The sequence below is a fragment of the Alligator mississippiensis genome, chromosome 2 (genome assembly GCF_030867095.1).
Source record: "Alligator mississippiensis isolate rAllMis1 chromosome 2, rAllMis1, whole genome shotgun sequence".
Classification (NCBI taxonomy): domain Eukaryota; kingdom Metazoa; phylum Chordata; order Crocodylia; family Alligatoridae; genus Alligator; species Alligator mississippiensis.
In genome coordinates this window covers 3066589-3089072 of record NC_081825.1, presented here as the reverse complement: position 1 = coordinate 3089072, position 22484 = coordinate 3066589, and the positions used below count along the sequence as shown (strand labels likewise).

Sequence of the window (22484 nt, the reverse complement as noted above, 5' to 3'; positions counted from 1 at the left end):
GCCCCAGTGCCGCGTGGCCGCCTCGTTAATAAGCCTCAACGCCCCGAGAAATCTAATTTCCTTGTCTTGGACACAGCCGCTGCTTTTCATTACGCCGTGCGTCGCTCAGCTTCTGCTTTACAAGGTGCCTGCTCAGCCCCTCGGACATCTCGGTCTTCGAGGCTCCAACAAGTGAGAGCAAAAAGGGACGCCCGACTGAGCCCTGGGCTTTGCAGTTCGTGTTTTGGGGGCTGGAAGGGATCCAGTCCGACCCCTGCCTGGGGCAGGACCAGCCCCATCCAAACCACCCCAGACAAACCCCCTGTCCGAACTCAGAGCAACACGACAGTCACCGGACACAGCCCCAGGCATTGCTGCTGCCCCCAGGAAAGCAGGGGGGCCGTGGCTGGCAATGTCTTGCTGCTGCAAATGGGGTTATAGATGCTCGAGAGACCCCAAGCAAAGGCCGTGCCCCGCTGCAGAGGAAAGCAAAACCCCCTAGTCCAGACCAGCCAGAACAAGGGGCAAAATCCCTTCCTGACCCCAATGCAGTGTCACGATCCCAGAGACACGGCACCAGAAGGGACCTGCGGGGTCATATCCAGTCCGACCCGCTGCTCAAGGCAGGATCAGCCCAGTCCAAACCAGTCCAGACAAACCCACGTGTCCCATCTCCGAACCACACGCCAGTCACCCCTGACACAGTCCCAAGCATCACACCCAGGAAAAGCACGGGAACCACAGCTGTCAACATCCTGCGGCTGCAAAGGTTGCTAAAAAAGTCTAGCGCTGGAGGGGGGAAAAGGGCTTGGTTTCGGTTTCTCGGAGGTTTCGTTTCCCTTTGCTCACTTGCACAGTCGCAATTCTCCTGTGCAGCTGGGGGCACAGAGGAGATGGCCCAAAGCCCCCTTCCCACTCCTCCTTCCTAATGCTGGATGTGATTTCGGACAGCTCCCATGCCTTTTGGGCCCAACAGGCCCCCACAACTGCAGCTGATACCCCTCGGCATCAGGGGGCTGCTCTAAGTTACGCCAGCTGCAGCAGCCCTTCAAACCCCCAGGCTGGGCAAGGATCCTTGCTCCTGCTTTTGCTACAGCAAGGGGCCAGCCAAGGACTCCTCTGCTGCCTGCCCAGGGCCGATTTCCAGCTGCCCAGAGCTCTGCAGGCCAAGCAGAGCAGTTCCTGGGAGGACGGAGACCTCTGCACCTGCCTGTCCCCCATTGCAAGGGAAGAGGGGAATGCAGTTGAGTCCACCCAGGTTGAACCTTGCTCCAAGCTGAGACCCAGCTCCTACCAGAGGCTGGTTAGACATCAGAGCTGGGGCTCCAGACTGCCAGGGCCTAGCTGGGCAGGGGGTCCATGTGAGGGTCCCTTGTGTAGATGGGAAGTCAGGCTTCAAGTAGCTTGTCCAGGGTGCAGGTGGGGATGAGCTGGGCTACAGGAGGCAGGTCACCGCCAACAACCAGCTTGGACCTGCATGGAATAAGGCAGCAAATGCAAGCTGGGGAGCTCCATGCATCCATGTCTGAGGGCTGCTAGGCTCAAGTGCCAGAGCTATGCCTGCCAGAGAGCTTTATCTGGAGCTAAAACCCTCCCCTGCTCCCAGACTTATTTTTTAAGCCCTTGATCTTGCAAGGCAGCATGGCAGGGACTCCAGAGACCTGGATTCACCTTCCAGCTCAGCCCCCAGTGTCCTGAACACCCTTGGGGAAACCACATCGCCTCTCTGAGCATCACAGCTGCTGGTACAGAGGGGCAGACCCCAGCTTTGGGGGTGGTAAGCAAGTCTCAGTCCTTTCTGCACCATCACTTTCTGAAAAAAGAGATGGCAGAGGCCAGCAATGAGGGTTTAGAGCAAGGTTACTCCGACCTGGGGCCACAGGTCGGATCCAGCCCCCAGAGCTGTCATCCAGGGCCTGAGAACTCAGCAATGCCAACTTTCTGGGCCCCTTGGGGCACATGAAACAGCTGCAGCAGATACTGCAATGCATGAAGCTACCTGTCCTGTTAGGTGGATCAAGGCCTTTGCTCTGCCCCTAAGCAAATGGCTTAGTGATGCCGAGAAAAGGACCAGGTCTGGAAGAAACAACTGCTGCAGGGTCTCCTGCTCAGGACAATAGTTTTATGGGGGCTACCGAGCTCCATGCTTCAGGGCCGCAGGGGTCAGGCAGGGACATGCCCTGGAGAGTGTGCATTGCACCCTTGTCCAGGACCATCTGATGGGTCCTCGGAGGGGAGTACCAAGCTTCACTGCATAAGAAACTACCCGGATGCCAGCTTGAATAGCAACCTTTGCCTTTCTCTGCCACGCACCGGGGATGCTCCCAGCACTCCTGTAGGCTAAGAAGAGTTAACAAGCAGGGAACAGGACACACTGATGGGCTTGATCACAGCCATGCAACGGGTCCAAGCATCCTGGCCCCAGTTCCTAGCCTCGAGCAGGCCCTCTGTGCTTCCTCCACGAGAGCCACTTTCCTTGTTCCCCACTCTGGGTTTATTTTCTTTTGCAGGGAAACTCCGCTTCTAAAAATATTTACTGACCCATCACTCAAGCAGCCGCAAAGGGGAAGGGACCCGAGGCCGGGGCCAAGGCAAACCCAGCTCTCGAGGCGGGTTTTGAGGTCTCCGTGCTGAAGAGCAGAGCCCACATGCTCTTCTCATTAACGTCTGACGCATGGTGCCAGCCAAATAATGCTTTCCAGACCCAGAGCCCAGGCTTGGAAAGGCGACAGCCGGAGTCTGCGGATAATACGGCGCTGCACAAAGAGACCCCGTCTGCAGCCGGCAGCCCTTAGCCGAGTCCCCCTCAGCCAAGCTGCTTTCAACCAGTTAGTGGAAAAGCATATTGATTTACCGGGAAGAGAGCAGCGTAGCAGGGAGGAGCTGCCCTTGGAAGGAATCTGCCTTCCCCAGGGTTGCAGGGGGGGAGAAAAAGTTGATCTTAAGAAGAAAGACAAAGAAAGAAATTCAGCATCTCAGCCCAAAAGAGTCTAAGTGTAATTCTTCCTCTCTATTCTGCATGGGTGAGGCCACATCTGGGTTTTAGCTGTGTCCAGCTGTGGGCCCCCACCACAGAAAGGATGGGGACACATTGGGGAGAGTCCAGTGGAGGGCAACGAAAATAGTTGTGGGGCTGAAGGACAGGACTGGTGCTGAGAGGCTGGGGAAGTGGGCTGATTGAGTCTGCAGAAGAGAAGACCGAGGGGGATTGAATAGCAGCCTTCACCTCCCTGCAGGGGGGCTGCAAAGAGGATGGAGCTGGGCTGGTCTCAGTGGGGGCAGATGACAGGACAAGGAGCAATGGGCGCAAGCTGCAGCAAGGGAAGTTGTGGTTAGAAATGAAGAAAAGCCTCTCCCGAGGAGGGTGGTGAAGCACTGGACCAGGCTCCCCAGAGAGGTGGTGGCATTTCCATCCTTGGAGGTGTTTAAGACTGGCTAGACAAAGCCTTGGCTGGGATGATGTAGTTGGGGATGGTCCTGCTTGGACTAAAAATGTGACCTCCTGGGGTCCCTTCCAGCCCTCTTCATGTGTTACTGTGGCTGCAAGCTGGCTCTTTGCAACAAAACTTTCAGCAGCGGCTGTGGCATGAGACGAGTGGGTAGGTTCTCAGTACACAGCCCACTAGGCAACGCTGTTGGTCATGCTTTTGGCAGCCTCAGAGGCCAAGAGCTTGGGAAATCCCTCAGCAGAAGGATGTCTCCCCCCTGAGGGCCCATTTATTGAAGGCAAAACTGATAGCAAGTTCCTCGGGCCCATCAAAATCCAAGGAGGATGTGGCCATTTGATCCCACATCTCCAACAGCTGAGACAAGGGCCCAGCACCAGGGTATAGGCTACTCTGGGATTGTCTGCCAGGCTATTCCTTCGAGCAAGCACTCAAGCCTGATTTTCTTATGTCCCATGGACAGTCACTGGGATACAAGGGCAGCCAGTTTGGTCCCTGGACTTCCATACAATCATAGACAAGGAGGGCTGGAAGGGACTTGAGGAGATCGCATCTAGTCCAACCCCCTGCTCCAAGCAGGACCAGCCCCAACTACACCATCCCAGCCAAGGCTTTGTCTACCCGGGTCTTAAACACCTCCAAGGATGGAGACTGCACCACCTCTCTGGGGAGCCTCTTCCAGTGCTGCACTACCCTCCTTGGAAGAAAGTTTTTCCAACCTCAGTTTCCCTTGCTGCAGCTTGAGCCCATTGCTCCTTGTCCTGTTGTCTGCCCCCACTGAGAACAACCCAGCTCCATCCTCTTTGCAGCCCCCCTGCAGGGAGTTAAATGCCAGCTCTTAGTTTTCACTCATTTTTGGACAACAGAAAAAAAAAATCCTAGAGCAGCTCTTCTGTTGCAGAGAACTGAGAGCACACAATGGGGCAGAAAGTTTTTAAACTCAGTGGGTTCCTCTGCAATCTCTGGGCTTATTCTGCACACCTCACAGTGCTTGCATTGAGCGGCACCCTGCAGCTACCCCTTGAAAGGATCTCAAGGCACAGTAAGGTGCTATAGCACCTGGTTGAGGATCATGGACCTAAGCATTACAATCCTAGAGACGTGGGGCTGTGGGGACCTGCAGGGTCACATCCAGTCCCACCCCTGCCCAAGGCAGGATCAGCCCTGTCCAAGCCAGCCCAGACAAACCCATCATCAACCCTAATGAAGTACTAGGCATCACACCCGGCCCTGCCTAGGGGGACCACAGTAGCCAGCATCCTGCTTTGATGAAATGTTGATAGATGCTTAAGAGACCCGAGGACGAGGCCATGCTCCTGCTACAGAGGAGGCAACCCCCCCCTAGTCTGGACCAGTGCAAGCAGAGGGGAAATCCCTTCCTGCCCCAGTGCAGTGTCGGTCTGAGCCTGAGCGCAGGGGCAAGACCCTCCAGCCAGGACCCTGCGGGGTTGGTGCATCAGGAGCATTGGCACAGCCCCGTCCCAGTCTGCAGCCAGCACCGTTGGAGGTCACCACTTCAATCCCTTGCGAGACCCAAAACACCCGCAACGGTGCAGGAGAATCCCAGCCATTCCTGTTCCCTTAATGATACAGGCACTCTTCTACCAGGAGGGAAATTTATCACCGAAAGCATTTGCCAAGAGCAGTGGGGGAAGCTTTCATCACTGCAAAGTTTTAAGCCAAGACGGTCACTCCCTCGGCAGGGGTGGTCTGTGCGTGCTGCGCTAGGGACTCTCCGTGCATCACGTGCATCCCCCGAAGACTTCAGCATTGCATTAATGAGCACAGGCTCGGCTGGATGGTCAAGATACAGTGAGGTTTATTATGCACAAAGCACCTACCCACAAACCCCTGTGGCCAGAAGGTCCCAAGATCCCCTAAGCCTCCTATAAGATTCCCAGACCCTGCTTTATACATGGATCAGAACAACTTTGATCATCAGTGCACACATCCTAGCTCTCACCAAATAATACACTGTGTTTACCAGGCTCTCAGTCCTTGCACATGACATTATTCTTGTATGTGCATGCCCTGTACTGGTCTTACCAGTCATCCAAGCCCATTAGCCGTGTGAAAGCCTAATTTTCCCAGCACGTCTAATCCAAACCCTGTTGCCTGCTTCCACCTGGGATGAGATCCACACGGGTTAAGCTTTTAGCAGAGCCATTGGGACTGATCAATGGTTGCATTGATCAATACTCCAGCAAGGCTGGCAGAGAGGAGTCCCCACTCCCAAGAGACAGGCCTGTCCTAGTTCAGGCCCAGCACGGGGAATTCATTCAGGGAAAGCTTACGGCTCGTATCACACGAGCTCGCGCTGGCAGTCCCCTGGGGTCTCTTCTTAAGGTCTATGAACCCACTCACCGGCAAGAGCTTTGCTAACGTGGGGCGAGGGGGGTGCTTGGGACCTCACGAACTCCCAGAACGGCGAGACTAGCAAGCCCCGGATTGCTAGGAATAGAGCAAGGGGCAGTTAAGGTATTTTAGGCTCGGATGTTGGCGGGATGCAGGGTTACCAATGGAGAGGTGGGGAGGAATTCACTTGAGCAGCAGGGGTAGGAGGCATCTAGCTGGGCCAGACCCCCAGGAGAAGTGCAAGGGGGTAGAGGGGCAAGTGTCAACCCCTCTGCCTGCCAATGAAGTGCACAGGTCCCCCAAGGGATCCAGTAGCCCTCAATTCAGCACTGCCATTTAACAGCCCCTATAGCCAGGAGACCTGTCAAATCAAGAGGGGATTTGATGATGATGGGGGGGGGGGTCACATGCACACAGCAATTGGAAACCCCACAGACAGACACAGGGAGTCTTCCCTGGAGCATATGCGTAGTGCCCAAGGTGTAAGCATGGGCAGCTCCTTGCAGGGCAGAGCAGAGCAGAGCAGGGGCTGAGCATACGTGCTCGCAGAAGAGGGGTACGGCTGGCTGGATTATTCCCCTGCCCCTTGGGTGTCCACTGCCGGGGCTGCAGGAGTTTGGCTCATGCCCTTCACAGCAATGTCAACCCCAGCCACCCAAAACACCAGGGCCCAGCCTGGGTTTTCAGAGGAGTCAGCCTCATTTGCCCTAGCTCAGCTCCAGGCTAAGACACAGTAAAGAGGGGAGGTCCTGGGGGGTTGAGCATCCCCACCCCAACACCGTGGCCATTTGGCTCTGGGTCATTGCAAGACATTGCAGCACAGGCAGCAGATTGGGGTGTCTCTGCTTCTCCACCCCCCAACAAAACCCATAGCAGAGCTCCCTGCTTGCTCAGGCTAGCCAAGGACCACTCACCTACTACAAGACACAACCTCATCCACTAGCCCTCCCCACAGAGCCAGGTGATGCTCTTTTATTCCCCTCCCTCTGGGCCTCATTGGTTGCCCCTCCTCACCTGGAGACAGCCACTCTGCCCTTCCCCACCCCTTGAAGGGGCAAATACACACATGCACAGTCCTGGGTGGGTCATGGCTATTACTTCTGGCTAGTATCCACATGCGCTGAGGTTGAGTAGGGGAGTCCAGCTATCCCTGCCCCAAAAGGCAGGGCCCCCTGTGCAATCAGGGCATCAGGAGATGCAGTGCCATCCCTTCTGGATCCACTCAGCCCCTGCTATCATTTCCCCCAACTCCTACCATACCCCCCATTCCTAACCCGGACCCCAACTGCTTTGGTTTGTAGCAAACTTGGGGTCTCTAGGGACTGGGACGATAGGACTTTTTGCTCATGGGGTTCCCAGGGCCAAATGCTTTCCAGCCACATTCCCCATCGATCATACCCGGGGCATCCCAGCTGGTCTGCCAGCTGGGGGAGAGCCAGAGCTCGCACGGCTTTGTTCTCTAGCTGAGCCCAGAGCACTTGCATTCATAGACATTAGACATTTGGGCTGGAAGGGACCCCGGAGGATCATCTAGTCCAGCCCCATTCAGTGCCTGGCATCTGCCACACCGGAGGCATGATCTCAGTACGATCTATAGGTTTCTTGTCCACTACAGCAGGCAAAGGATGCTGCAGAGCCGCGTTTCTGCTTCCCGAGGTCTGACACGAGGCCGTCTCCCTCTTCCTGGGGTTTCCCTGCATTTCTTATTGAAATCTTTATCCGCCTGTTTCATCTTGCTGGCAAGGAAATTTCTGATTGTGAGAGGTTTGAAACCTCATGTTGATAAATGTCTAAAAAAAAATGCCCCAGAAAATTCTGCGAAAAGCCAAACATTTCTGTCTGCATCGCGGCTTTAGCTATTCTCTCTGCCATTCGGACGCAGGGAACAGCTGTTAGCGGCAGGCCTCAAAGTCTTCTCTAGACATAGTGCCTCCAGCTCCTATAATGTGGGGAAATTGGGGGTAAGAGGACTGATCCTGTGTCAAGCAGGGATTGGACTAGGATATGACCTTCGCAGGTCCCTGCCAGCCCCATTTCTCCATGCACACATTCAGTAACTGGTGGGTAAACTGAGGCACAGAGAGATGATGAATCTTGATCAAGATGATCTAAGACATGAGTGTCAGAGCCTGAAATAAAGCCCCAGCACCCTGATCCCTAGGCTTACTAGACAACAATTTCTCCCATTAAAGACTGTGGGCAATTAAGCTGCTTTGTTAATGGGTACATGTATAATTAACCCTGAAAAATGCTGTTCAAAGCAGCCCAGAGATTTGCTGTTTGGCTTCCCCCTTTGCACCCCCCGGGCCCTTGGCTTCCTCCATTCATTGTCACAGGGTGGGGAGTTGGCTGGGCAGGGGAAGAGGTGGGACGGGGGGAAGGAAGCTGGCATCGTGCTGCCGGGCTGCGGGACAATAGCTCGCTCAGGGTGTCCTGGAGAGATTAAAAGCACGGTGGCTGGGAGCAGAGAAGACGGCTTGCTTAGTGGCGACTTCCCGGGGAAGTCGGGAGGTCAGGGGCATGTGTGCAAGGGAGTGCGAGAGAGAGGGTGGGAGCATGACATCAGCTCTGTGCATGCACGTGTGCAAAAGCAGGACAGAGAGGGGAGACGGGGCATCCGCGCTGTGGGTGCGCAGCTGAGCTCACACCACGTGCTGGGTCTGAGCGTGTTGCTACAAGGAGCAATATCTGGGCTGGAGTCTCAGGCCCTCCTGCTGACCACTCTTACCATGCCATGATTACCATGATTACCTCTGCCTCTGAACTGGGATGGATCTATGCAATTTGGACTGAAGCCCCATGTCTGGGGCTTTTTGTGGTCCCAGAGTGCAAGGCTTTGCTGGGAAATCCAGGAGTGTGGGTTACTTTCCATCTGGCACAACCATGAGTGTGCGCTCCATGTGTGCCAGCTGGGGTGTGCACATGTGCAGGGCTCCTCGGGCCCCGGAGACGTCCCAGGTAGAGTCGGCATGTGACAACATCCCCCGTTGGGCTGGGAATGAGGAAAGGCTACCTGGTGCCTCCTATTTGCAATAAATCAGGGGGGCTCAAGTGGGGTCCAGCCTTAAAAATGCATCCCTGAAACCGAGCTTCCTCCTATCAGACTTGCTCAGTCTGAGGACAGGGGTAGCTCATTGCACTGCGAAAGGGCAGGGGTTTGCAGTACCCAGCAGCAAAGCTGAGAGGGGCAAGGGAAGCTCAAAGCATCCACAGAAAACATGATAGAGCCTCTATTTTAAATGTAATCAGCCTATTTAATTTAATTTAATGAGAATTAAGCACCCTTATGTAATAAAAGGGCTCTTTTCTCTAGGCCTGGATGTGCTTCTCACTGGGATGAAGCATGGGGACCTGGCCAGAGACCAAAAGCAGACGATGAAACAGAGATGTGCAGCCTCTTCGACCCTCCGTCTCTCCAGCACGGGAGCTCAGTCCTCTCCACGCCAGGTGCGATCACGTCCCAGCCACGAAGCAGCGTTGCCTCCCTCTCGGCCCCAGACTGGAACAAAAGAGCCTGGATCTAAACTGGTCAGTCAGAAATAACGCTAAATACCCCGGGGACACCAGAAAGCCTTCCTGAGCCTGGTGGATCGCGGCTGATTCTGGAGCCCTGCTCAAGGGGGTGGAAGGATGGGAGGAGACAGAGCAGCGCGAGGCTGAGAGGTGGAGGGATGGAGAGAGAGCGCAAGTGATACAGAGGTGCCAAGGAAGCAGGAGAGCAAGCAAGGCATGCCTTTTCTTTGCAGCCTCCCCGGGGAGAGCATGCACCTATACTGCGATAGCAATGCCCATTGCAAATGTGCTCGGTTTTCTTCCCCCCCATTTTACAGCTGGGAAAGCTGAGGTACGGATTCCTTTGCTGGCAGCAGGGCCCAGCTGAGGGAAAGGCTTGCACTTAGGTAGCACTTTGGAGGCCCCCATTGCTTTGTCGCATAAGCCAATAAGCTAAATACCCACCAAGATTGCTTCTACCTGCCCTCTCCTGCAAAAATGCAGCCACCTCTGGGGTGGAGCACACGCAGCCCTTCAGGCAATATAGCTCCAAAGAAGAGGGGAGAGCACATAAGCTTTGCTGTTGCTGCCAGGACAGGTGCAGACTCGAGCTCTGGAATATAGTTTAAAGGATTGATCCCTGCCCGGGCCTTTCCAGAGAAGCCACGAGAAGCCTCACAACGGCACCTCCTCTCCTGGCCGCCCCTCCAGCGCCTGCCCTGGGTTATTTATCTTCCTTGCAGTTGCGGCCCGTGCAATATTGGCTCCAAACGCCGAGCTGTGTTGTGAGAAGGAAGAGCCCAAGCCCTTCCCAGGCAGGGTGGGTCCCCGCTGCGCTCTGCATGTCCTGGCTTTGAGCAAGCAGGGGGGTGGCGGGAGGGAGCTGCAAACCAAAAACAATCCCCCTGAATAGCTGAGAAGCAGGGGCCTCCCTGCAGCCATGTCCCTGGCACAGCCAGCACCCCGGAGGTGGATCTGTCCAGCCCTGAGGATGCTTCTCCTCTCGAGGGTGCCCTGAACCTACGCGAGTACCCAGCTGGGTTCGGCCAACATGGGGACGTGCTCCAGCTGTCCGGCTTCCCCCAGACCCGACCCACAGAGAATCATAGACAAGGAGGAAAGGGACTTCAAGAGGTCACATCTAGTTCAGCCCCCGGCTCCAAGCAGGACCAGCCCCAGCTACATCATCCCAGCCAAGGTTTTGTTCTAGTCGGGTCTTAAACGCGTCCAAGGATGGAGATTGCACTACCTCTCTGGGGAGCCTCTTCCAGTGCTTCACCACCCTCCTTGGGAGAAAGTTTATCCTAATATCCAACCTCAACGTCCCTTGCTACAGCTTGAGCCCATTGCTCCTTGTCCTGTCATCTGCCCCCACTGAGACCAGCCCAGCTCCATCCTCTGTGCAGCCCCCCTGCAGGGAGGTGAAGGCTGCTATTCAATCCCCCTCGGTCTTCCCTTCTGCAGACTAAATCAGCCCATTTCCATCAGCCTCTCCTCACCAGTCCTGTCCCCAGCCCCACAACCATTTTCATTGCTAATTCTCCAACATGTCCCCGTCCTTTCTGTAGTGGAGGCCCACAGCTGGACACAGGACTCCAGATGTGGCCTCCCCGGTGCCGAATAGAGGGAAGAATCACTGCCCTCCATCCACTGGCAGCGCTCCTACCGATGCAGCAGGCTCTTCCTGCAGCTAAAAACATGAACTCAGGTGTGAAAGTGGCAACGCAGGTGCGGGCATAACTTCCAGTGAAGCATCAAGATGCTCAGGAAGGCAAGATTTTGTTTTATGAATCTGAATAAGATATACATTTAATTCTACTGGTGACAGGACAAACAAAACCAGATCTTTGGATTTTGTGCCCAGTTTGTTGTGGGTTTTATACATATGATTCAGCAAATCACTGCACGTTCCAGTAATGTTAGATTTTTTTTTTTGCTTTGATCTTTAACTGAGTAATACAGCCCTAGGCCCCTACTGTATTAGGAAAGCTTCTAGCTTCCTGTTAACTGGAGACAAAATGTGTGTTGTGTTAGACGTGATGATGCACTGCACCATCTACACTTCCCTTTTCAAAATCCTAAATGCACTCATCTCTGTATCTCCACCCTGCTGTCTTCATCATTCAACTGTTAGGCCAGCTCAGGGGAGTTTGCAAAGAGATGGATGCAAGGAAGCAACATTCAATGAAGGTTTTCAGTGCTGTCTTGCACACCTGACTCTCATAATATGGGCTTGAGGAAACTGCAAGGTGGATGTTGGAAAATGAAGTAAAGAGCAGATATTAATGGCTCTCTCTCAAATGGGAAGGATGTGTCCAGGGGAGCTCCATAGGGGTCCATCCTGGGCTCAGCTCTGGCCAGTATTTTCATGAATGACTTGGACCATGGCATTAGGAGCGCACTAATTAGATCTGCAAATGCTGCTGGGCTGCAGTCCCACCAAAAAGCACCTGGAGCTTACAGCGGATCACAAACCTGAACACGAGGCACAACGTCAAAGCGTGGAGAAGAAACAGCCAGCGCACAGGGCTGGACAAACAGCAATGCAGTGTGTCAGGCATAAGAAGGACCCCTTTTCCCCTCTGCTCAGCACTGCTCAGGATTTAGCTGAGGTACTAGCACCAGTTGTTGGCCCCATGCTCCCAGAAAGATGTGGCCCAGTTGGAGAAAGTCAATGGAAATGCCCAGAGGAAGCATGACCTGTCAGGAAAGGTTGGAAGAACTAGGTTTGTTGAATCAGAAGACGGAGAGATGTGAAAACCATCTTCAGATGATGCAGCCTTGGTGCCCACAGTGAATCTCCTCTGCAAAATCTCTTGGGCAGATCTTCTGCATCATGCAAGAGCTTCAGCGTGCCAATTTGTCTCAAGACAACTGTGATCCCGTGCCGAGGGGTGGAAAAACGAAGACCTGATGATAAATCTCTTGGTACTGTTGACAGACAAGCTTCTTTGAGTAAATGTGATCTCTTTCATTAGATGAGCTCAATAGTTGGAAAAATTGTTCTTTATAAACTTCCAGGCACAAGCACCCTTCTTCAGGCATAGGCGTCTGCTGGCATAGGAGTCTGCTGGCGTCTGTGGGCTCTCTTGGGTGGAGGAATAGAAGCATAAGCCAATATGCAAAATGCAGGCCTGTGCAATGCAAATGCCTGGCAGGGATGATTGGTGGGGGTGGGAGTTAATGGGTGCAAGACAGATAGGTCAGGGGGAAAAAATGGGAATAGTGACCTGGTCAAATGTAGAGAGGTTCCCTGGGGCTACTGGATAGCAGGCAGGTTATAATCTGCCATAAATCCAATGTCTATATTTAGTGCATGATTTTTTTTTATATCCAGTAGATTTATGAAGGGAACTTTGTAGGCTCGTCTATGAAAGGTGCTTGGTAAATTCCCCTTTGAGGATTCGAACTGAGAGACGGGAGAGCGAGTGGTGGTCTCGTGAGAAATTTGCACCCATGGGTCATTGGGTATTTTTGTCTCTGATAGACATCCGGTGCACGTTCATCCTGGTGCACGGTAGCTCAGTTTCTCCCGTGTAGTTCCCATCGGGGCATTCAGTGCGCTGGATGAGATATCTGACATTTCGGGAGGGGTGGGGGAAAGAGCCAGGAATGGTGACGGTTCTGCTGCAGGGTGTCATTATTAAGGGAGGGTTGGAGATGTGTTGGCAGGTTTTACATATCTGGTCCTGGCGCGGTCTGGATCCATGTGGCGTGCCCGGGGCCATAGGAAGTTTGCTTCTGGTGATGATGTTGGCGAGGTTCGGTGTCCGTTTAAAGGCTAGGAGGGGTGGCATCATTGATAGGTTTTGCTATTTGGGCTCTATGATGAGCAGGACTCTCGACCTTCAGACTGAACTAACTAACAGAATTGGAAAAGCAGCTAAAAATGTCAGGTTGTGACAAAAATATGCATGGGATAACAGCAGACTATCAGCTAAGGTGAAGATACACATCTACAACCCTTGTGTGCTGCTGTGCCTGTTTTATGGCTCGTATGAAACGTGGGCTACCTATGCTGGGCACGTCAGGAGACTGAACATGAAATACCTGCGCGGGATGCTGAAAATGAAGTGGGAAGACAGAATACCAAACACAGAGGTGCTGGAGCGCGCAGGATGGAGACACTTAAACCACTATCGAGAAGAGGAGGTTGCAATGGCTCGGCCATGTCAGGAGAATGGGAGCAGACCGTGTCTCCAATAGTACTGTGTATAGTGAGATTTGAGTACCATGATGTGTGCAAAGATAATACAACGTTGTTCGACATCAATGTAGAAAGCTGGGAGGAGCACGCAGAATCACATCTGGTCTGGAGGGAACATCTGGCCCTGGATGCAGCTCACCATGAAGCAGCTTTGATCCAGAGGATTCAGGCGAAGTGAGAAAGAAGAAAACAGCATGCTGTCAACTTGCACTCCAGCTCAGACCACACGTGGATCCGCGACGCTTGCACCAAGCTCATCGCTCTCGAATTGGCATTGCCCGCAACCAATGGGCGCACTAGGCGCCTGACTAGACCTCTTACGTGTGCACCGTGACCCAGAGGAGCTCCTTGCATTGTGAGCGTGCATCCCAGCACGCCTGGCATGACTGTTTGCATACAGTTGTGGCCGGCACTGCTGTGGGATGTGGTGGCCGGGCAGTGACTGCTTCGTGGTCCGGCTGCAAGAGTTTGAACCATGCCTTCGACCTGGGCTGGAAGAGGGCCCCTGGTCTTTGAGTTTGTTGCAAGCATTACAGATCCACGTGTGGCCTGAGCTGGAGTGCAAATAGGCAGCACGTTGCTTCCTTCTTTCTTGCTTTGCTTCCATCCTTTGGATCAAAGCTGGAAATAAAGCTCACTGCCGCCTCTCTCCCGTGGGTGATGGAGAAAACCCTGTCTGAGCCATGCTAGCCCAGGGGCCACTGGACTCAGGTGGGTCCTTGACTTGTCCTCCAGACTGCCTTTGACCTCAGCATCTTTGCATACAGAAATCTTTGAACCCCAGAAAGGCTGGGCAGTGCTATTATCTCCAGTTGCTAGATCCCAGCGTGGCTCTAAGTCCTGGGTACGGCAGGGCCCTGCAGAGGGGTCCCTTGAGGCCAATGATAGTGTCCTCACCACCTCTTCTCCATATGGCTTTTATGGAGAACTGCAGACACAGCAACAGCACAGGCCATATGCCTCAGGCTGCAAGCATAGGGGAATAATACGGGTCTATATAGGCATGATACCCACCTCAGCAGACAGGTGCATTATAGTGAACTGGTCTGCCCTGGAAGTATCTGTCCCTGCTAGCATCAGACTTGGTACTACTAGGTGTGACCTGGGGGAATGCAGACATCCCGGGTCAACGGGGTGTAACACAGGGTGAAGGGCTGCAGGGTGGTTGATGAAAGGCCAGGACAGGGCTGCCCCGGAGCATCTGCATGATAATGCCTCTATTTAACCCGAAGCAGACAAAGTTCTTGGAGTAAACATGACCAACTACATCGTTGGAAAAATTGCTCTTTGCAAGGTTTCGTGCACAAACACCCTTCTTCAAGCATGGGGCCAATACTATTTGTTTAACCCACATTTGCTTAACCCGCATCCAGCTGCAGGGCTGCGTCCACCTCCCCGTTGGGAGCCCGCGCTCTCCTCCTGCGTTTCCGTTCTCGGTCTCGCCGGGGCCGTTTCTATGCAGCTTTCATCGCTCACAGGAAAACGCTACGTCACCTCTTGACAAGGGGCCAGGGCAGAAAACACAGGCGTCGGCTCCAGATGGAAGCTTGCCTTTGGTGTAGGGTGGATGATGCGAGTGCTGAGGACAGGACGTGGCGTGAGACTGAAATCATTCGGCTCCTAATGACAGCCCGAAGGTCTCCCATCCGCGTGTCACTCGGTGCTGCCCGCCTGTCTTTCAGGAGCAAGCTCCAGCACCCTGGGAGTGCTGCAATCTCCCCTCCGCCTTGCTGGTCCATCTAGCCCCAGGGATTCTCAACAGGGTGCCGCAGCAGCTTGGGGTGCCTCAAGACCCTTTCAAGGGGGGTGCCATGCACCGGTAGCTGCAAACATAATTCACAAGATCAAGCCAGAGATTTGCACGAGGAGGAATCCAAACCATTCTGCCCTGCTGGGTCTTTCAGGCCACGTCTACACAAGACACTTACTGCGCATTAGCTCGTTACTACAGTGCAGTAGCCTTGCAGCGACACGAGTAGTAATGAGTTTCTGCGCAGTCAGCGTCCACATGTAGCCGTGCGGGGATGCGACTGTGCAGTGCCTCCGGTTACCACGCAGTCATTTAGCACTTGCAAGCACTACGTGACTGTACAGCCAGCGTCTCATATAGACGCAGCGTCTGGGTTTCTTTGCAACAGAAGAACGGATCTATTATTTTGCTGTAGTTAAGAAACACATGAAAACTAAGAGCTGGCGTTTTCCAAGGGGGTTTACATCTGACGAGGGGGGCCCGGAGTCTAAAAACACTTGGAAACCACTGCTCGGCGGTCACCTCTTGCTCTTATCCATCACTTTTGCACCCCTTTCCCTTTCTCGGTGCATTAATAACAAGAGGTTTACAAGCCACAGAGCACAGACTGTGTGTGTGCGCGGACATTTCCTGATGACAAGCCTGTTCTGGAATCCGTCCTGCCGTTTGCTCAGAGCCAGGTACATAAATCCTGTGCAAACTCCCACGGAAGCCGCAGGAATGCAAACACGAGCGCCGGCCAGCACTCGCTCACTCCCTCGGCAAGACTCTCCATGGACGAACAAGCGGACACCGCCCTTGCTGGCTTCCCCCCTCCGCCCCGGTCAGAAGGCAGGCAGAGGCAATCTCCAGCAAAGCCCCGCTGCTTGCACCCATCACGATGGAGCGGTTGCTAAACTAGGCTGGGAACGTTTCATGCATTGAGCGGTTGCAAGTTGGTTTCTGGCACTCGGACCCCCAAAACCCTTGGCTGGGAGCCCCTTCCCCAATGGTTTGATAGGAAAGCTGGATGCTAGCATCCTGAATTGTGCCGTAAGCAACCTGTGGAACTCACTGCCGCAGGATGCGGTGGAGAGCGGGGCTGTACGGACCTGAGCCAGGACACAGCAGCTCCGTGGCTCTCGTGCACCAGCCCCTGGAAGCCTGCACGGCTCTGCTGTTCCATGCAGGCCCACGCCGGCCGCATCCATCCGAATCACAGCTGCTCACGGCCTCTGCTTCCCAGGCCACCCAGGGCAGTGATGGATCAGATGCACAGAGACACTCGAAGGACAGTGACGGGCATCTCCCAATGCTCATTGGTGCAGAGGCACCAATGCTCATCTCCTTTTATTTGCCTGCCTCCATTCACCCTGTTTAAAGCACTGAGCTGCTCAAAACAGATTGAGACAAAGCTTTTACCAGCATATTCACTCCACCCCCGCTTCCAGCCCAAACCTCCCGTCTGGCTCCTCATGGCTGAAAGGATCTAAGCTGCCCGGGCTGTGGCTCTGCATCTTTTTGGGGTTATGAGTCAATATGTTTCTAGAAAGAGGCAGCCCTGGCTAATATAGGCATTGCTACAACCCTCGTTGCAGAGTCTGTGCATCCTTGTGAAGCTGGGGAAACATTAGTGCCATTGTCATCTTTATTGTACCAGGGATGCACCCAAGGTCACCCAGGAAGTCTGTGGCAGAGAAAGGGATTGAGCCCTGTTCTTCCCAGGGCTCGAGCAATGCCCTAACCATTTTTCACCTCCACAAAGCAATATGACTTTTCCAAGCCTACGAGTTCTCATTGCTTTTATCCTAACCTTCTTCATCTAAGCCATGCTCACTGCGGAGCGCCCCACCTTGCACCTCCAGATTATAGTCCTAGAGAAGTGGGGCTGGAAGGGACCCACAGGGGTCACATCGAGTCCAACCTCCACCTGAGGCAGGATCAGTGCTGTGCAAACCAGCCCAGACAAATGTGCTATGCAAGCTCGTAGCAAAACTGCACAAACCTGTGTGCCAGTGCTCCTGCTGGCACTCAACCCTGAAGCATCCCGGCAAGAGGGTCTTGCCCCTGTGCTCAGGCTCAGACTGATGCTATATTTGGGGTCAGGAAGGAAATTTAGCCCTTGGTCATATTGGTATAGACTGGGGTAGGGTGCGGGGTGTTGCCTTCCTCTGTCCTGGGGGAATGGCCTCCTCCTGGCATCTCTGCAGCGTGTATTAACAAACTTTATAAAAGCAGGATGTTGGCCACCATGGTCCCCCTGCTTTCCATGGGGCAGATTTGGGTGTGAGGTGTTGTGTTGTGTCAGGGTTGATAGTTTTACAAAGACTTTAGATGATTCATAGGTTCATCGATGTTAGGGTTGGATGACAGATCATTGAGTCCGACCCCCTGCCTAGGGCAGGAAAGAGCGCCGGAGTCAGCCGATTGCAGCCAGATGCCTAACGAGCCTTCTATTAAAGACCCCCAATGCAGGGGAGAGCACTACCTCCCTTGGAAGCCCATTCCAAATTTTGGCCACCCTTACCATGAAGAAAAAGTGAAATGCTCCAGGTGAGGCTCGAACTCACAACCTTGGCATTGCTTCACTAGTACTGCAGTATAAGTACCACGTGCTGACCCATTGCACCACTGGAGCACCTTGTGTGAGATCCTAGGTTGGAAAAGCTCTGGGTGAATCAGCTTCAGGTGAATTTTCCCAAACTACCGGCTCTCTGGACAAGCAGTGTCCAGCCCCGCCACGCATGGACTGCATTGCTGCAGAGCAGCTGGCTGTTGCACAGGAGGCCTCGCAGGAAGCTGGGTTTCCTCCATGAGGTTGCGGGGTCAGGCAGCAGCTAGGCCTGCGAGCAGAGCAGGTTGGGGGGTTATGTTAATGAACCCAGGCTGAGCGCTGCTAATTGGGGTGGAACTGGGGGTCCCTTGTCACGTGGTCCCAGCCAAATCATTCAACACCGCATCCCAGGAGAAGCTCCAGTTCCTCTGGCCTCTGCGTCATGGTTGTCCGTCACCATGGAGCATCCTGTAGGATCTTTGCAAATCATGGGGACTGCTATTCACTTCCCAAATGACAGCAAGGCTCTTCCGACTATCTCCCAACCTGCCAAGAGCTGCTGGCTCAACCCTCTCCAAGTCCTCCAGCTGGGCTGTGCCTAAGTCTCGCCAGTCTTGCCAGCATATTGTTGCTAAGATCCAGCCTTCCCTCTCCAGCTGCACCCATAATGCTTTCATCTGGGCTCCCAGCACCTCGTATTTTGTAGACTAGGGACTGTCAGGTCAGAAGGGACAGCAAAGATCATCTCGTCTGCCCTCTTGCACAACTCAAACCATACATCTTCCCTTCATTCACACTCCTCTGAACTAGAAGACAGCAATTAGAACAACCTCCAGTCAGGATTTTAAGATGTGCAATGATGGAGTATCTATTGCTGCCCTTTGCTAGCCTCACCAGTGATGAATTAATCTGTGTTAAAAGCAAGTGCCTCATCATTACTGACTTTGCTTTGCATAGCATCAAGATCTAGCTGCTAGAGCTTGCAATACCATCGTCTCCAGATGTGACAGGCTCTCCATTGCATCATTATACACTGTGATCAAACCAGTATTGCCCTTGTTTTTAGCAAGCTCCTTAAGCCTTTTTTCTGAGAAGGGTCAAGACAACAACCTCAAACCAGGGCTGTGGGTTACCAAAGCAGGAGCTTCGCCATGCCTGCCACTCCCAGGGTAGCTATCAATGCATGGGTGGGACCTGCCTAAGCTCCTCATTAGCATACAAGGCTCCACCCCCTCTCTAGGACATAGTTGGCTGGTGAAAACCACCTGACCAAATCTTTCCCCTATATAAGGGCAGGGGAGACAACCCTCTTTGTGATTCTTGATGGTGCTTTTGCAAGGTGCTGGTCTCTATGTGCCCACCTGTGACCTTGGCTCTCTGGACCCTACATGCCCCATCCTTGACCTAACTTCTCTGGACCCTACATGCCCCATCCTTGACCTATCTTCTCTGGACCCTACATGCCCCATCCTTGACCTATCTTCTCTGGACCCTACATGCCCCATCCTTGACCTAACTTCCCTGGACCCTACATGCCCCATCCTTGACCTATCTTCTCTGGACCCTACATGCCCCATCCTTGACCTAACTTCTCTGGACCCTACATGCCCCATCCTTGACCTATCTTCTCTGGACCCTACATGCCCCATCCTTGACCTAACTTCCCTGGACCCTACATGCCCCATCCTTGACCTATCTTCTCTGGACCCTACATGCCCCATCCTTGACCTATCTTCTCTGGACCCTACATGCCCCATCCTTGACCTAACTTCTCTGGACCCTACATGCCCCATCCTTGACCTAACTTCCCTGGACCCTACATGCCCCATCCTTGACCTAGCTTCTCTGGACCCTGCATGCCCCATCCTTGACCTTGACTTGCATTCTCTGCTCTGCGACCCCAACTCTATTACTACAGTCTTCGAACCTGGTAACCCTGGTCCCCAATCAGTCCCCAGCCCGGCCACCCATGCCTGACACTAAGACATGCTAGTCCACCCTTTAATCTCTCTGTCCCCTGCAGACTTTATCAGTGATGCTTGTGCATTTTCTTCCAGGTGCCTGATACAAGCATTAAACAGCCTAGGCCTGAGGGTGCATCGGTGCAAGCACACGGGGTCACAGATTCCCTGTTTGCAGTTGCATTTGAGACCTGAAGTCAGCTCCTGACCCTCACAACGTGTGCTGTGTTGAGTCCAGGGGTCTCAATCAATAGGCTTTTGCCTCACTCTATTTGTAGTTGGGTTGGGAGATGATACTCGATCATTCAGTGCCTCCTGGTTTGGCCCTGGGAAACGAGCTTGTTCCCTGCTTGTGTTACTGCCAAAGGCTCCTTGCTCTGGCCACATCCACCTCCTCATGCTCCTCATCCATCACGTGGGTGCAGACTCCTTGTCTTCACTTGTAAAGCCCTTCCTGGCCCACGCACACACTTTTATTCATCTCCCATGAGTTAGTGAAGGGTCAACCGTTGGGTGTCCAAATGGACTGAGGTGCCTGGTAGCAACTTTATTCCAGCCTGAAAATCTAGTTGTGCATCTAGTTACACGTCCTCACCCAGCCCTGAAGACTGAGTCCCAGAAAAGCAGCGAGGAGGGAGAAGACCTGCCCATCTTTTGTACTGCCGGTTTTTCAAGGAGTGGAGCAGGGTGGACTAGGATCACATTTATGTGCCCAGCAGGTGAGGTACGAGTCGGTTGGAGGTCCCATCTTGTCCAACCCCCTGCTCCAAGCAGGACCAGCCCCAACTCCATCGTCCCAGCCACGGTTTTATCTACCCTTCCAACTCTTGTTGTCTGCAATCCTAAATCCTCCCGATAGAGCGTGATCATGTGGACAGGTGGATGAATAGATAAATAGTGAAGGATTGAGCACGGGGAGGGAGAGATGGATGGATAGATAGGCAAATAGTGGGTGTGATGGGAGATGGACAGACAGACAAACGGATGGGGAGTGGGTGCATAAGCGGATGGATAGATCGAGGGTGAGTATGGGGATGAGTATGGTCACAGAGGGACGGAGGGATGCTCAGATGGATAGATAGCGGGTGTATCTGGGGACGGTTGGATGAACAGACAGGCAGACAGTGGGTGCACATAGGGATGGCTGGATACACAGATCCATCCCACCCTGCTTTTGGCTCTTGGCATCCTTGTCTCTCCCCATCTGCATCATGCATCTCTGCGCTGTCGGATGATGTGGGAGCTGCTTGTCCCCATATGCTCTCTCCCCAGGCCTAGCCCGGGGGGGAGCAAAGCCCAGCAGAGGGAAGCTCAGCGCAGTGGCCTGCTGCCGGCGGGGCTGCGGGATAGCTGTCAGGAGCCAAGCAGGGCGTTTAGCTTTCACTCCCTGCGCCCGGGCTGGCCCTGCCGCCTCCTCCCCTTGCTCACATCTGCATCTGGGATTGCAATTTGAAACACTGCCTGGGCTGGGCCGGGCTGGGCTGGGCCGAGGGGGTGGGCGGAAAGCGCTGGGGGAAGCCAGAGGAAACCATAAAGAAAGGCAGTCTGCAAGCAGGCGGAGCAGGGCGTCGGGAGGCCCAGACCAGACCCCTCGGAGCTAGGAGAGCGGGGCGGCCTGAAGGCGTCGAGGAAGGAACCGGAGAACAAAGTGCACAGCTGGATCTCCAGGTAGCACAGCTGGATCCCTCGCAGCCCTGCTGCAGCTGCTTCGGGACAAGCGCCTGGGCGGAGGTGAGCAGGCGGTGGACTCTTTGTGACACCCCCGCCTGGAGCAATACTCCCCGGGCACCGGGGGGGGGATGGATGGGGCTGTTTTGCTGCATGGTGGGATGGAGCCGGCTCTTCCCAGAGTGGGGCTTGGAGAAGGGATGGGGCTGAGGGTGGTGTGTGCCCGGGGTCTCTTCCCCGCTCTGGGAGGCATGTGCACAAAGCACAACCTGAGGCTAGGACACCTGGGTTGTGTTCCCGGGGTCCGAGGGGATGTGGAGAGAGCACAAACTGGGGGGCCGGACCCCTGGTTTATTTTCCTAGGGGTGGGAGGGAATATGCAGCACCCCTGGGCTCTGTGTCAGGGGACTCCCTGCCCTCTCTGAGTCTGGGGGATGACGACTCTGAGCCCTCCTGAGGGAGAGCCATGAACATGGTCAGCTCCAGGCGCTGCGGCCCAGCTCCGTTGTGCAGCAAAGGGCGGAGGAAAGCCCCAGCTCCCTTATGCATTTCACCTGGAAAGTCGGGGCTGGATGTGTCTCCTGGATGGGCACGAAGCCTTCCAGACAGAGGCACAAGGCTGTGCTCTCTTGCACTCTTGTCTGGCAAACTTTTTGGGCCTCCAGGAGCTGGGCAAGCTCCATCCCTGGAGATTCCTGCGCGGTGTCTGTACAAGCAGCTCTGCCTCTCCATGGGGGGCTGGAGGTCCGGAGGAGGTGACTCTGGGGTCCCTTCTTCCTCGGTTTGCACAGCGTGGCATCAGCGAGCAGCTACTGCACACTAGTGAGTCGTGCCTAGTGAAACCTGTGAGTGTCTGCGGCTGCGCCCATTTCACTGATGGGACCACTGAGGTGCAGATAAGTGAATGAACTTTCCTGGCTGCTCGGTGATGGACAGCAGGGAGAGGAGCAGGGGGCTGGCTTCTGGGGAACTCTGATGGATGCCACAGCTGACTTGTTTCCTCCTCCCGGGAAGCAGAGAGGCTGGGAAGCCCCAGGAGACGCTGCCTGATCCAAAACAGCCAGTGCTGGGGTTTTCCTGGCTTGTTCAGCTC

At 54.3% G+C, this 22484-nt stretch overlaps 1 protein-coding gene and 1 non-coding gene across 3 annotated transcripts in view; one reads left to right on the top strand and one right to left on the bottom strand.

Moving 5' to 3' along the window:
* Window positions 1–17753: 17753 nt before the first annotated feature.
* Window positions 17754–17846, bottom strand: TRNAI-UAU (transfer RNA isoleucine (anticodon UAU)). Its single transcript is given in 2 exon segments — window positions 17754–17789; window positions 17809–17846. It is a non-coding gene; the product is annotated as a tRNA-Ile (tRNA).
* A 3393-nt stretch (window positions 17847–21239) lies between these two features.
* Window positions 21240–22484, top strand: part of HSPA12B (heat shock protein family A (Hsp70) member 12B) — a 37722-nt gene continuing 36477 nt past the window's right edge. Inside the window, exon 1 of one of the 2 annotated variants that reach the window (XM_014600979.3) lies at window positions 21240–21391. The gene's annotated coding sequence lies outside the window, so the exon portion shown is untranslated. Of the gene's footprint in view, window positions 21455–22484 lie in introns of both variants that reach the window. The other variant, XM_014600978.3, reaches the window with a different exon arrangement.